The sequence below is a fragment of the Choloepus didactylus genome, chromosome 6 (genome assembly GCF_015220235.1).
Source record: "Choloepus didactylus isolate mChoDid1 chromosome 6, mChoDid1.pri, whole genome shotgun sequence".
NCBI classification, from domain to species: Eukaryota; Metazoa; Chordata; class Mammalia; order Pilosa; family Megalonychidae; genus Choloepus; species Choloepus didactylus.
In genome coordinates this window covers 140,402,596-140,418,477 of record NC_051312.1, presented here as the reverse complement: position 1 = coordinate 140,418,477, position 15,882 = coordinate 140,402,596, and the positions used below count along the sequence as shown (strand labels likewise).

The window sequence follows — 15,882 nt, the reverse complement described above, 5'->3', positions numbered from 1 at the left end:
CTGAGCGCAGACTCTCGATTTCACCAAGTTCACGGTCTCTGTGGATTTAGCGGAACTTTTCCAGCTGGTACAACACTGGAACTGCACTGGAACTGGTATTCTGGAACACTTCTGTCTTTTATCTAGTGTATTTTTCACGGAGAAGTATTTTTCTCTGTCTCTCCTAATCCACCATCTTGGATCCCCCCCCCCCCATTCTTTTATATCCCTTCATCTTCTTGCTAAAGTCCTCTTGGAAGAATTTTCTGTCTTTCTAACCATGCAGGTCCTGATCTGAACTAAAATGTCATTCTCAGTCCCAAGGAGGCCTGAACCTAATCTGTTTTTCTTTTCTTTTCTTTGTTTACTGTAAACTCAGTTTTATTGATATATATTCCCGTACCATACAGTCATCCATGGTGTACAATCAGCTGTTCACAGTACCATCATATAGTTGTGCATGCATCACCCCAATCTATTTTTGAACTTTTTCCTTATAACACAAAGAATAAAAATAAGAATAAAAAGTAACAGTAAAAAGGAACACCCAAATCATTTCTCACATCCCACCCTATTTTTCATTTAGTTTTTGTTCCCATTTTTCTACTCATCCATCCATACACTGGATAAAGGTAGTGTGATCCACAAGGTTTTCACAATCACACTGTCACTCTTTTTTGCCACATTGTTAAACAGTCATCCTCAAGAGTCAAACCAACTGGGTTGGAGTTTGATAGTTTCAGGTATTTACTTCTAGCTATTCCAATATATTAAAACCTAAAAAGGGTTTTCCATAAAGTGTGTAAGAATGCCATCCAGAGTGACCTCTTGATTCCATTTGAAATCTCTCAGCCACTGAAATTTTGTTTCATTTTACATCCCCCTTTTGGTCAATAAGATGTTCTCAGTCCCATGATGTGAGGTCCAGATTCATTTCCGGGAGTGATATCCCACATTTCCGGGGAGATTTACACCCCTGGGAGTCATGTCCCAGGTAGTGGGGAGGTCAGTGAGTTCACCTGCCAAGTTGGCTTAGCTAGAGAGAGAGGGCCACATCTGAGCAACAAAAAAGTACTCATGGGGAGACTCTTAGGCACAATTATAAGCAGGTTTAGCCTCTCCTTTGCAGCAACAAGCTTCACAAGGGCAAGTCCCATGATAAAGGGCTCAGCACAACAAACCACCAGTCCTCAATATTTATGAGCAACAACCCAGGTGAGGCAGTCCAACACTTCCTCATTTTCTCCCAGCTCCTCAGGAGGACCCTGCATATATGTTTTTATTCTGTGCCCAAATTACTTTGGGATGTATTTCTATTTCACACTAACCTATACAAACCTACCACATCTTACTTCCTATTCAAATTTCCATGTAGTTGTGGTTTTTTAATAAACTGTACAAGTTAAATTGTTTAGAAAATATAAATCCTGCACCAAATAAACATCTCTTCCCTTGGACTCACATGGAAGGTGAAGTTTTAAGAGACATTATTGTCCTTTACCTTTTGGCCTGATTTGCCCTAGTCTTAACTGGATCTGCTTCATTCATATCTATAATTGAAGTCTGGACTATTTTTTAGCTTTTTTAACAGTTGCTGTATGCACTAATACTGACATTCATATCTTTTGAGCTCTGGCTCTTTCAGGTGTCACACAGATACCCAACGTTCCAGAGACTGATCAGCTTATACATAAAGGGATCTGCATCTCAAAATTTGGAGATAGCCATTGCAGTTCAGGAACAGATGAGACTACTGTAAGATCTTATAATCTAGGGACCATTACAATAAGCATTCCCCTGATTAAGCTGTGCTCTAAGGTTCAATTCTGAGTTAACACATTGTAGTTAGTCCATATTGGTGAGGCATTATAGTGTTTGCCTTTGTTTTGGGCGTACTTCAGTCAAAATGTAGTCTACAGGATCCTTTTACCTCATTGGGTGTCTCACAGCCTCACTCCTTCTCACAGTTGCTCAATATTCTATTGTATGCCTACACCGCAGTTCACCATTCTGTTTGACAGTCAATGTACCCTTAGGCCACCTCCACCCATTGTACATCATGAATACTGCCTCCATAAACAACAGTGTACAAATGTCCATTCATGTCTCTGCTCTCAGATCTTCCAAGTATACACCCCATAATGTGGTGCAGGACCTTATGGTCCCCACATACGTAGCTTCTTGTGGAACCACCACACTCTCCTCCAGAAAGGCTACACCATTCTTCCTCCCCACCAACAGTAAATAGGTACATCCCTCTCTCCATGTTTTCTCCAGCAGTTTTACCCCATTTATATTTTTTCCAACAATTTTATAGAGATACATTCACATACCATACAATTATCCACAGTGTATAAACAATTGTTCACTATATCATCATATAGTTGTGCATTTATCACAACAGTCAGCACTTGAACATTGATTATTATGAAAAAAAGGTTTTCTTAAAAAACATTATCAAAAGATAATAAAAAGAAAAATAAAATATCATACACTATAACATAATTGTAAGGTTAGACAACAACACCACTACCAGGAATCCCATATCCCTCCCTTATATCCCCCTTCATACACATTTAGCTTTGAAATGTTGCCTTTGTTACATTTAATGGAAGCATATTACAATGTTACTGTTGACCATAGACTACAGTATGCTTTGATTATATTTTTTTATTATGGTGTTCAAATGATGCCTTGTTATAAATAGAATTGAAATTTTCCTCAACTTCTCATAAGCCTGTGTTGCTATTTTACATGCAATATTTGCCTTGTCATCAAATATATCTAGAATTCTACTGATTATGATTAGATCTTGCAAAATGTTATTCTTGGCTATGGAATAGATTGCCACATGTAATGTCAGGTTGTTTACTCCTTTAAAATCAAACAGAAATAATTATGGCAATAACTTTGTCCTTTTGGGATTTTTTCTTTCGACATGTATTTTGATTTCTCCATCTTATTTCTTAGAAGAAAAGTTAAATTGTGTTCCACAGTGTGCACCACATTCTTTACAAGTACTGTTGAAAGATAAGTCTCTTTATCCTGTTCTTTAGATGAGTACACTGTTACATGACTTGATTGATGAATCTCATGTTTCAGAACCCAGTGAAGGAATGGACAGAAAGAAAAGGAGATTGTGAAAGAAAGGAGAGTAATTCCAGAGGGTTGTTTCAAAATGAGCCTGAAGGTGGGGGTCATGAAGGGAACTGTGCCTCAGCAAAGTGATTACAGCAGAGAGGGGATTGACAAGGCTTTGAGGAGCTTGAAATATGCACATGTCTCCCAGATGTTTGATTTAGAGGGGGTTAAACAAGGTCAGTTACAAAGAAAGATTTAATCACTATCTTTTTGGAAATGGTGATCATTTCCTGTTAAGGTGAGTCTGAGGAATTTGGGGACAAGCCACCTTGGTGAGGGCTTGTCAAAACTTTCATGGTAGTATGTGTGCTTTAGAAAGCTTATTAGATAAGTGCTATTATTTTAATTTTGTTGAAACAAAAATTTAGTTTTTCATAATAAATGAAAACGATAGAAAATGGGGCTCACAAAGTTTTCTTGTTCTGTGATACAAAGAAAATAAACCATCCATCACTACTTTCAATAAGAATAGGGAAAAATGCCCCTCACAGGATATATCTATCAGGGGACATAGTTAAATAAGTCTCTAAGTTTTTGGTTTTTCATTGGTATCAAGAGTTTTTAAAAGTTTGAAAACATTGTTATATAAAAGTCACCTTATAATAGAATGGTATTTAAGAACATTTCTTAAAATGATTACAATTATTATTATGAGAACAAAGCATCAGATATTTATATGTATTATTGATATTTATCTCACCTTTATAATTTTCTTTTACTCTTACTGTCCAGGCAGAACCTTAATGCATATTGTCTACTTCTATCCTTTGTTTGACTCTATCCATTAAATTACCTGATTAAATACTTTAAAATTGTTTGGTTTGAATTTTAGTCTAAAGCACTAACTTTTAAATTTCACATTTTAATAAATACATAAAATAAGGCAATATCAGCAATGTATAAATTCTTGATCCTTGGCTGAAATGGCATGGCGTGAATCCTGTGATCTGGGTACTGTGTCACATTCACTAGCGCTCTCTGGTGGAGCATTACTCAACCAACCGCTTAGCTCAGTTCTGTGAAATCAATAGGCTTATTTCACAGGATGAACATATATTCTTGTTTTGACTTAGCAAATCTAATCACTTTATTTTTTAAAGTTAAAATCACATTTTATACTTATAACTAAAATTGTTTAAAAACTCCTTTTTTCAAAGTAATATGTTAAAATTAGATGTAAAATAATTTAGCATATGTAAGCTTATACTTAACTATTGAATGTTTGGAAGTTTTGTTTCTGTAAATTGCTAAATTCCTTAAATACATGGATATTATCATTATGCATCTTTTTTTAAAATTTTTTATTGTGAAATTTAACATATACATAACTGATAATTTTCAAAGTATGATTTAACAAGTAGTTAGAGAGCAAATTTCAAAGAATGTTATGGGTTACAGTTCTACCTTTTCAGTTACTTCCTTATTGTAAAATACAACATATATACAGAAAGGTGACAACTTTCAAAGTACATTTTAACAAGTAGTTACATAGATAATTTCAAACAATGTTGTGTGTTACAGTTCCACAGTTTTAGTTCTTTTATTATTGTGAAATACAAGATATATATAGAAAGTTGATAATCTTCAAAGTACAATTTAACCGGTAGCTACAGAGCAAATTTCAAAGAATGTTATGGGTTACAGTTTTACCTTTTCAGTTATTTCCTTCTAGCTATTCTAATACCCTAGCATCTAAAACAAAATTTATATGAAGATTCAATATTTGTAATCCTTTGTTAAATCCTGTCTTGTCTGTGCTACCCCTTCCTCTTGTTTAATCATTCTTGATCCTAAGGTGTGTCTAGGCAGTGAACACCCTAACTTATTCATATTGAAAAGGAGTTTCAGCATTATGGGGAAGGTAGCTGCATCTGGTTGTTCTTAAAGAGGCTGTTGCCTCTGGGTTTTAGGCCTTATCTGGCCTAGGAACACTGGTGGATTTAAGTTTCTGAGAGATAAACTTAGTGAGTGAAACTTTTATATGACACAGTAGTATTCTATACAAGTTTCACTCATTATACATCTCCTCTTGCTATAGCTACTCTTTAAACAATTTAAATTGGAAACTTTGTTTTACTCTTGTTCAGTCTCATATTAGCATATTTTAAGGAGGTATAAAATATGTTTTACATAAAACCTTAATTCCATTAATTTTAACTTAAAGTAGATTAAATAACTAATTTAAAGGACAATAACTCCAAATATAACGGGGAAAACATGAAGTTAGAAATCTCAGGGCTTATGGAATGGTGCCAGTTAATTACAAGTTCATTTCATCACCAAGACTGAAATATTATCAGGATTTTTATTTGATATAACACCAAGTTTGACTTAATAATGGATGAGTTTTTAGGCTGTTCTATCCAAATTTCTCATTCTTCCTCCTTCATGAATAAAGAGCAGGACAGAGCTTTCCAACCACTAAGGAGCAGCTGACTGGCAAGTGGGTTTGAGGTTGGGGTATTGAACCTGGGCCAATCAAGTCTGTCCAGATGGAGATAGAGTTCTAGTTTCATTGCTCTGACAGATCGTAGTCAAAAAAAGGGCTTCTTGGAGGTCAAGGGGGTAGGTGGTCTGACAGGACAGCACACCACATGCTTTGAGAGGCAGCAAGAACAATGAGACAACCAGGGAGTCACTGTTCCATTCAACAAAGGGGGTTTACCACCAGAACCCCAGCTATAGCAGCCATATGCAGAGGAGGACAGCACCCACTGTGGACAAGGACCCATGGGGCTGCTGATGGAAGGTTTCAGGTGCCCCAGGAGCACAGTGTGCAGCCTTAGGTGCTGTAGTCTTAGTGATGGGAACCAGGCTGGGGATCCTGAAGGTCCCTGCTTCAGGCAGCAGCCCCAGTCTCAGTCTCCTCATATCAGGCACTTCTCCCTATTTCCAGCTGATGTGTCCTTTTAGTGGCATCTAAGCTGGTTGCAGTGTGACTGCACTAATATTGCACACGGTTTCTGCAAATTAGAACTTCTTTGTTATTTTGTAATATTTAAAATTAAAAAGTGAAATCAGGTTCCAAATTGAATGTTAAATGTGGCAATAAAAGAAAAGAGCTTTTACTTTCTTTTAATATTGATTTCAGTTTTTGTAAATCTTGGGATGGTTTTCAGAATGATTTTGAACCACATTACTTAATTTGCATTCTATGTTTCTTATTGGTGAATGTAAAAATGTGGTTATAATATTAAGATCTCTTGATCAGGAGGTGGGGTGGGATGGCAGCATGGGGAGGTGTTTTCAGTTGGTACCCTGAAGTGACTGGTGTGTGGCCAAGAGTAACTAGAGAAGGTCTGGGGCAACGTTTTGGGGATGTCTGTGGCTGGGCACATGTCGTGTACCAGCCTGGAGTGCGTGAAATAGCTGAGATCACAGCATGGAGCTGAGGGTAGTAGAGCTTCCCACACTGTGGAGCTGGCATCCCTCCCCCACCAGCACAGTATGTTGAGTGAACATCCTGAACACTGGACGGTATGTTGAGTGAAATTAGCCAGAACCAAAATGACAAACATTGCAACGCCTCACTGATATGGACTAATTATAATGCACAAACTCTGAGAATTGAATCTGAGAGCATAGGTTATCAGGGGAAGGCTTATTGTAAAGGTTCCTAGATTGTAAGCTATCACAGCATCCATTCATGAGTTGTAATGGTTATTTCTAAATTCTGAGATGCTGAGCTGTTTGTGTATAACCTAGGCAGTCCCTGTAACACCTGACAACATGTCCCTGTAATATGTGACACCTGAGACTCAGAGCCAGAGTTTGGCAGCTATAAATGTCAGCATTACCCCATACAGCAACTGTTTAAAAAGCTGAAAAAGAGATGAGACTTCAATTAGAGATGAACAAAAGGGACTTGGTTGGGACTAAGGTAAATCAGACTAAAGGGTAAAGGATGATATTGACTGTGTTTTAAAACTTCAACTTCTATGTGAGACCAAAGAAAGAGATGTTTATTTGGTGCAAAATCTATATTTTCTGTAGCACACTATATAATTTAACTTGCATGGTCAGTTTATTCAAACACATAATTACATGGAACATTGAATAGTGGGTGAGATCTGGTTGGTTTGTACGGGTTAGCATGAAGCCCCGAAACATCCCAGAGTAATTTGGGCAGAGAATAAGAAGTATTTCCAAAGCCCTCTTGAAGGATTGTGGAAAATGTGGTAATATTAAACTTCCCCACCTGGGGAATTCTTGATATTCTTGCAAGCATTGGGGACTACCAGTTTAAGAGGCCAAGCCTTGATCTTAGGGCTTACCATTACTGCAAAGGAGAGGCTAAACCTATTTATAATTGTGTCTAGGAGTCACCCCCAGAGAACCTCTTTTGTTGCTCAGATGTGGCCTATCTCTTCTGCAGGTAAACTCACTGCCCTCCCCCCTATGTGGGACATGACTCCCAGGAGTGTAAATCTCCCTGGCAATGTGGAACATGATTCCCAGGGATGTACCTGAACCTAGCATTGTAGTATTGAGAAAGCCTTCTGGACCAAAAGGGGGAAGAGAAATGAAACAAAATGAAGTTTCAGTGGCTGAGAGATTTCAAATGGAGTTGAGAGGTCATTCTGGAGGTTATTCTTATGCATTATTTAGATATCCATTTTTAGTTTTTAGTGTATTAGAATAGCTAGAAGGAAATACCTGAAATTGTTGAACTGCAACCCAATATCCTTGATTCCTGAAGACTGTCATATAACTATATAGCTTACATGATGGGACCAAGTGATTGTGAATACCTGTGGCTCACGCTCCCTTTATCCAGGGTATGAAAAGATGAGTAAGAAAATGGGGACAAAAAATGGGGGGGAGGAAGGGTATGAAATATTTTGGGTGTTCTTTTGTACTTTTTATTTTTATTATTTTTATTTTTGGAGTAATGAAAATGTTCAAAACTATTGTGGTGATGAACAGACAACTATATGATGATACTGTGAACTGACTGTATACTTTGGATGATTATATGGTATGTGACTGTATGTTAATAAAATTGCATTAAAAATAATTTTAAAATGAACTCTTGTTCAGCAACTGTTTAATTAAACCTTAATAAAATTATGTTCCAGAAACTAGCACAAATTTTCATTAAGAATTATGATGATGCGTTATTTGAAAATATTATCTAAGAAACAATACAATAATCACAATTCTGTTTCAAGTAAAAAGTGGATAATTTTAAGTTTTAAATAATTCACAGTAACATGGTATATAATGGCAATTCTGAATTTTCTTATTGTACCATCTAACAACATACATGTTGAAAAATTCACAAAACATACTTGCATACTTTATTGAATAATGCAAAAATCAGTGTAATCTCCACTTAGGTCATAATACAAAATATTGATAGAATATTTTACTCAGTATTTTTAGCTGTTTAATTCAGTAGATGTTTGGGTCCCAAAACTTAGAATCATATAGCTAACTATGTAGTCTATATTCTTTTGTTCTGAATTTTCTCATGCCCCTTGGATTTAACTCCTTTGGGTTTGTGCTGGTTTGAATCTATTATGCCCCCACAAAAGCCTTATTCTTTAATGCATTCTTGTGGAGGCAGACTTACTAGTCTTTTGATTAGGGTGGGACCTTTTGATTAGGTTATTTCCGTGGAGATGTGACCCACCCATCTGCACGAGACCTTTTGATTATATCACTTCTGTGGAGGTGTGACCCCTGCCCATTCTGGATGGGGCTTAATTAGATCACTGGAGTCCTTTAAGAGAGCTCATGGAAAGAAGGCACTTGAAATACTGAGAGAGACATTTTGGAGAGAAGCTATGTAATCCAGAGTTTGCCCCTGGGAGAAGCTAGAAGCTGACACAGACACAGATGCTTGAAGATGATATGAAATGCAGACAGAAGGACATTTGGAGATGCTAAGCTAAGAGATGAAGCCCAGAGATTGCCACAGAGAAGGTAAGAAAGGACTCCTGGATGCTCAGACAGAACCAAGTAGAGAGCTGAGAGAAGCTAAGAGAGACAGAAACCCAGACACATTTTGGAGAAAGCCATTTTGAAATGCAACCCAGGAGCAAAGGACCAGCAGATGCCAGCTGTGTACCTTCCCAGCTGACAGAGGTGTTCTGGATGCCATTGGCCTTCCTTCAGTGAAGGTATCCTCTTGTTGACACTGTTATGGCCTTAGAATTGTATATTTGTAACCTAATAAACCCCATTTATAAAAGCCAATCCATTTCTAGTATTTTGCATAATGGCAGCTTTAGCAAACTGGAACAGGTTTCTATACCTGAACTGTGATACCTAGTTACCCAGAACACACAGTTAACATTTTTAGTCTGTTCAGGACCCTATATTTATTACTATTATTTTCACTTTATAACAGCTTTTTTATGCCAGATTTCCCAAAAGGAAACATCAGAGAAAGAAGGAGAAACAAATAAAAATATACACAACATAAATTAATCCATTTTCCAGAATTGAGCCTTTTCTTTCAGCCCCTGATGGGTGCACTTAGCTTTGTAAACACTTAAGATTTTTTCTTCTCAGCTTCTTTTAACTGGACCTTTTGTTTCTCTCTGCAAGAGCTGATCTGGTTTCATCTTGTTTGCCTAGAATTAATTCACTAGTCTTCTCAGCTTGTGTATTTAGTGACAAACTCCAATTGTTCCTTTTCTAATTTGTACATACCCTCTGACTTCTCATTTCTAATGTGCCTGATGGAATTTGTTAACCACTGATTTTGAAGGACAGACACTCCGGTGCTTCTTGAGCCTCTCTGTATTACTACTGCTGTTCATTCAAGTTGAATACTTTTTTTTTTTTCCTTCCATTTCTAAGCTGATCTTAATTTCATTCACTGTTACTTTTTTCATCTGTTGAAAACCTAATTTTGATTATTCATCCCTTTCATGTCTACTCGGCATGCTATTTCTTTCCTCTTCCTCCTTAAATAAATGTTTTATTGTCTGGTCTACTAATTAACATATGTGTGAATTCTCAATATGTTTCTATAAATTGATATTTTCCTTATTTGGGGTTGAATTTTCCTGCTTTGCATATCAGGTTTTTCTTAATTTGAAGACTTTTTTTGGTGGTTCTTGTATGTGACATGTCAAATCTGCCATAAATTTAAATTCAGTTTACTTGTATTGAAATTTCCTTTTGTCCTGTTTGGGTAGCAGTGTCCCCAGGGGTGATGCTTCCCCCTTGGCTTGATCTGCATCAAAGATGAATCTTAGGCACCGCTTGATGTTGAAGCGGGTATATTTAGGCAGTGTTCTTATGAGAGAAACAGCAGAAGCATGTTGGTGTCGTGGGTACTTTACAGTCGTGGAGTCATAGAACCACTCACTGATAGGGAAGGTCTCCATCTGGAGACGACTGTCAAAATTTGGGGAATCCCTACCCTCTCTTATATTCAGCCTACCTGTATTTAGAGTGACAAGAGACCCTCTCAATCAGTCAATTGTATGACCCCTGACCACAATATGATCGATGACTTCAACATGGTTTTGAAGTTATTTTTTAAGAACACTATTTAAATTAACCTGTTTAAGTATGACACAGTGTCTTCAACTCATGTCTTGTGTAGACTGAGCCAAGGGATAAACGTTGCCCTTGGAGACTCTTGTCATCCAAAGCCAAAAACATGACAATGTGGGAGCTTGAGAATGAGGAAAATGGCAGATTGGCTGTGGAGTCTGTTGATTTTTGTGTTGTTGTTTTACTTGTAGCTAAGAAATTTGATGGAGATGGTCAGCACCTGTATTACGTGAGGGACAATTGCCCGTCTATACCAGTCATCATTAGGGCCCGTCATACCTCATCTTTATTGTCACAGGCCAAGAGGGTGACATTTATGTAAAGAACCAGGAGGATATCAGACAGCAGCCCAGAGGACAGTCAGATTTTGTGGGGACAGGACATGGGTAATGGGAGGGGCTGTTGAGGTAGCCCATTGGGAGTCTCATAAAGGTATTGTTGGCCTTTAAAATTGTAAGCAAACTGATTCTGATTTGTTTCGTATATTGGCACTTGGCACTGAATAAAACATTCATGTCAATAACAGAAATTAATTGGAAGAGGCTTTTGAACTTTTTATAAGATGATATTGTCTGGTAGAGGGGCTTTGATAGAAGGCATGGCCTTCTTGAAGTTCTGGTCTTTAATGGCCAGACTCTATTTTTTTTTTCTCCAGCCTTAAGTACAGGCTAGACTGGTGAGTTAAAAGGAGGGATGGTGGGTTTTAGAATACCCACCTCTATCACATCACATATGACTGGGCATATTTTTTCAGTACCCTGTATGAGTTGATATTGTGGAGTGTTAACCACATACAAGGGTGAGGAGATTTATTGGTCCTCAGTGGGCAGGCTCAATTGTCATTTCAAATGATCTGAGCTTGGTCCATGTGAAGAAATGGAGTGTTAAAATGTCCACATCAAAGAAAGGAAATGGCAGTGGAGAGGTGAGCAGCAGTAACATCCGGCCATGGGAGTGGGATAGGTCCTATCTTCATGGTGACTGTGGCAGGTGTCACAGTGTCTGTCCCTCCCTGTCCATCAGTGGGCATGCTGGTGACCCATGCACTGTGCTGGGGATCAGACTGACCTACTATCTCATGTTGAAGAAGGTCCTGCAAGTCTGTGGGTTTTAGGAACCCCAAAATAACATGACCTCAGTGAAGAGAAAACTGTCTGTAGAGGTGCCTGGGAACTGTCAGATCCTTGGCACAAGCAGGAGGTCCACCATTGTTGAAGGTCTGGAGCTTGTTTGATCTTGTGGGTGCCCTGATGTGTCACGTCTGCCTTACAGAGTCTCAGGAACTCACGAGACTGGGGAAATGAGCCAGTTAGGGAGCCCTCCTTGGCACAGCTGCCAATTGAGTTCTCTCTCATCCTATTGTAGGCAGTTCAGCTGGAGGCCCCCATTGAGTGGAACTCCAGGTGAAACTATTGGCCAAGGTGTTTCAGACAGGGAGGCTGGGCTGTTACTGTGAACACCTTTTTGGAAAGTTATGTTTTCATATTTTGTAGGGTAACGAGGACCTGCAAGGCTTGAAACATTTCAGAGGTTGCTGTCAATGGATTTGGCTTGCGGTGAGGGCTCCCCTTAAATATAATGAAGGCATTGGGCTGTTGTGGCTTCTTTGGGACTCGTCTAGTTTTGTCCCGCCCCTTAGAGGTGGCATCTGTGTAGACCCTTTGGAGCATAACTCCCTGTGGAAGCCGCACCTACCCTTCCTCGGTGCTGCATTAGCCACAGGGACCCTGAGGTAAGTAAGCTCTTGTAGGGAAAGGACAAGCCCCAGGCCATAATCAGCCATTGTAACAAGGTGCAGGAGTGGCTTATATCTGCTCTTCATGCTTCTAGGGCCTCACCTGGCTGTTTTTTTGGATAATCCTGATGGGGTCTTGAAGTAATGAAAGGACCTTACCCTCTCTGGAGATAGCTGCCAGCTGTTGCTCTTTTGGCCCGTGGGTAGCAGAGGCGCTTCCTCAGGGTCACGTGGCACAGCAGGCCAGGCCCGTTTTATTTGGTTCCTGCCTCAAGTCTCTTTTGTATTTCGGCGGTAACTGGAGCATGCTTCTCCTCCTCTGACCCATGGCGGCGGCGGCTGCTTCTCTCCCTCACACCGGGTGTGACCCGCGGCGCCTGTGGTGTGGCCGGTGGCGACCCGGGGCCCTCAGGTCATCCTTCCACCGCCCCCAGGACTCAGCGCCGCCACCTGGAGGTGAGCCCGTGGGACTCGGGCGTGTTGTTCCGGCCCAGCTAGAAGCACCCGGTAAGCACTGTGGGGTGTAGGGCTTCAGGAGCCCCGCAGGCTTATGGGGGTGCGCGGAGGGTCGGGGCAGGGTCCGCGGCCTTTGGTGATTTTGTAGACTTTGCTGCAGTGTTAGTCCGGGGGTTCTACGGGGCAATATTCTTTAATTCCCTTGTTTGCAAACAGTAATAGATAAGCTTTTTATTGAATATGTTTACCTTGGCTTTTTGGTTAAGGGCCTCTTGGTGCCCAGACCTTTCGGGTGAGGAGCTCCTCTAGCCGAGCAGGGGCCGGAGACCTACCAGCTGGCTGTCTGCTCTACAATCCAAGGGTGTCCTCCCTGCGTCCATGCCGTCCTTTTCTGGCAAGTCTGTCCATTCTTATTGAGGTGCCTGAGAGGCCTTAAGAATTTTGACACGTGTTGCCTGATGGCAGCTTTCACAGCTGAGGCATATGCATAACGCATGTAGAAAGCTACAACATGCCAGAAAGCAAAACAGGATCCGCCACACCCACTGAGGGGGTCACAAGTCTTTAACCCACTGTGGGTTAAGGAGTGTCGGTCTCCAGTCACTGTCCCCAGTGTGTCCTGTACGCGTGGGTGCCCTTCACTTGGCACAAGGATCCCACCCTTGTCTTAATTGTCATATTTGGGGCTTTGGGTGAGAGAGTTTCCGGGGACAACATTTACCCCTTGGCTCAATCTACATTAAAAGTAAGTCTCTGATACTGTCTAATACTTTAACAAGTTCATTTGAACCATACATTCACCAAAAAAACAGCGGGAACATTTTATGGTTGTGGACACTTTACAGTCAGGAGTCATGCAACCAACTGTCAGAAATGGTCTCTATCAGAGATGACTCTCAGAATATGGGGAGTCTCTTCTCTCACAGCAATATTTAGTCTGAGTGAACAATCAGGTATCTCTTTTATTTTAAAAAATACAAACTATTCTTACAAAAATCAGCCATTAAAAAATTTAATTATAGCTATTTTAAAGTATTCCTAACTAATGAAATCTCCTGGGGAAGGTTACAGCAAATTCTTAGGTGACACACATGGTGTCAGCTCTGGTAGACACTTTACAGCTCTTTAGCTACTATTAATTTTTATAGCCATAAAATGTCCTTAAAATATGCCATGACATTAAATGAAGCATGAAGATTGATGTTTGGCTATTACTATTGTGGAGAGAAACACAAGCTTAGCATAATAGTGGTTCTTTTGGGTAATAAGCGTGGATCAGAAGAGATGATTGTCTCGCAGATTCTTTTCTGCATACCCACTATGTGTTCACCTCTGATTCACTGGCTTTCTCCATGATGTAGAAAACAATTTAATAAAAGTCAGAATTTCTTTTATGGAAACATCTGTGTACGATTCTTTGTGAAACTACTGATTCAAATAGTCCAGAATCATGCCTCTGATAGCCACATGGTAGGGTATAGATTTCTCCTCTGATGTCACTTTTAGAGATTAGAGATGGGTTGCAAAAAAAGAAACAGTTTTTCATATTTCTCAATGGATGTTTTTGAACATTAGATATTTCAAAATATTAAACTTTGTTTTAACTAAATTTTTATTTTTTGAGATGTAATTTACCTATTAATAAAATTTAAAATCTTAAGTATACTGCTTGTTTTTTTTTTTAAAGCTTTTTAAGTATATACCCATCCAGTTTCCACTGAGAACATATATGGAATCTTTCCATCATACCAAAAGTATCCTCCTGTCTTTTTGCAATCAATCCTCAGAATCCACACTTCAGAAAACATTCACATATTTTTATCAACATAAGTTCATTTTTCCCTGTTCTAGAACTTCATAAAAATGGAATCATAAAATAGGTGCTATTGTGTTTGACTTCGTTCACTTGTCATAGTATTTTTGAGATTCCATTTTGTGTCTCAGTTCATTATTTTGCTGAGTAATATCCTTTTGTATGAATATACCACAATTTTACACCCAAAATGCTGATCAAATTCTTATCAAAGAAGAATATTATCTCCTACCAGGGATGCATGACCCAGCTCTACTTCTTCTGTTTTTTTGCCATTTCTGAGTGCTATGTGCTAACATCAATGGCCTATGATCGCTATGTGGCCATCTGTAATCCACTCCTGTATAACATGGCCATGTCCCCTAAAGTGTGCTCCTACCTTATGTTTGGTTCATACTTGATGGCATTTTCTGGTGCTGTGGCCCACACTGGATGCATGCTGAGACTGACCTTCTGTGATGCCAACACCATCAACCATTATTTCTGTGACATCCTCCCTGTGCTCCAGCTCTCCTGCACTAGCACCTATGTCAATGAGCTGGTGGTCTTCATTATAGGGGGCATCAACATCATTGTGCCCAGTCTCACCATCTTTATCTCTTACGGTTTCATTCTTTGCAGCATCCTCCACATCAGTTCCACTGAGGGCAGGTCCAAAGCCTTCAGCACCTGCAGTTCCCACATAATGGCTGTTTCTCTGTTCTTTGGATCAGGTTTATTTATGTATCTGAAACCATCTTCTGGCGAGTCTTTGGCTGTGGGAAAAATCTCTTCTGTCTTTTATACCAATGTGGTTCCCATGATGAACCCCTTAGTCTACAGCTTGAGGAACAAAGATGTTAAACTTGCTTTGATAAAAATCCTGAGTAGGAGAAAGTGTTGATCAGAACTAGTATCTCCTGTGCAGCTGGTATAGGACAGGGAATTTCATTGTTCTTACAATATTTTTGGTGGCAGCAGTCTTATCCTGTATCTTTCTTACTACAGTGAATGAACTGGGAGTATTTTCTCCATAATTATTCCCAATTTTTTTTATTGGTCTTCTTCAATTCTTCACTGCACAGTTTATTGTCCTTTTAACCTTTTTTTTTTTTTTTCTGTTTGAGAATAATGTTAAGGAAACAATTTATTGTGACTGTGTTGGGTTTTTTGTTTGTTTTCATATGTCATTGTTTGTTCTTTTTCCTCCTGAGAAAGATAAATAGTTCTGCAAATGATTGAAAAAAGTCACACTAGCGTGGCT

General features: G+C 39.2%; 1 pseudogene; it reads left to right on the top strand.

Moving 5' to 3' along the window:
* Window positions 1-12,696: 12,696 nt before the first annotated feature.
* On the top strand, window positions 12,697-15,522 carry LOC119537346 (annotated as a pseudogene).
* The last annotated feature ends 360 nt before the right edge of the window (window positions 15,523-15,882 follow it).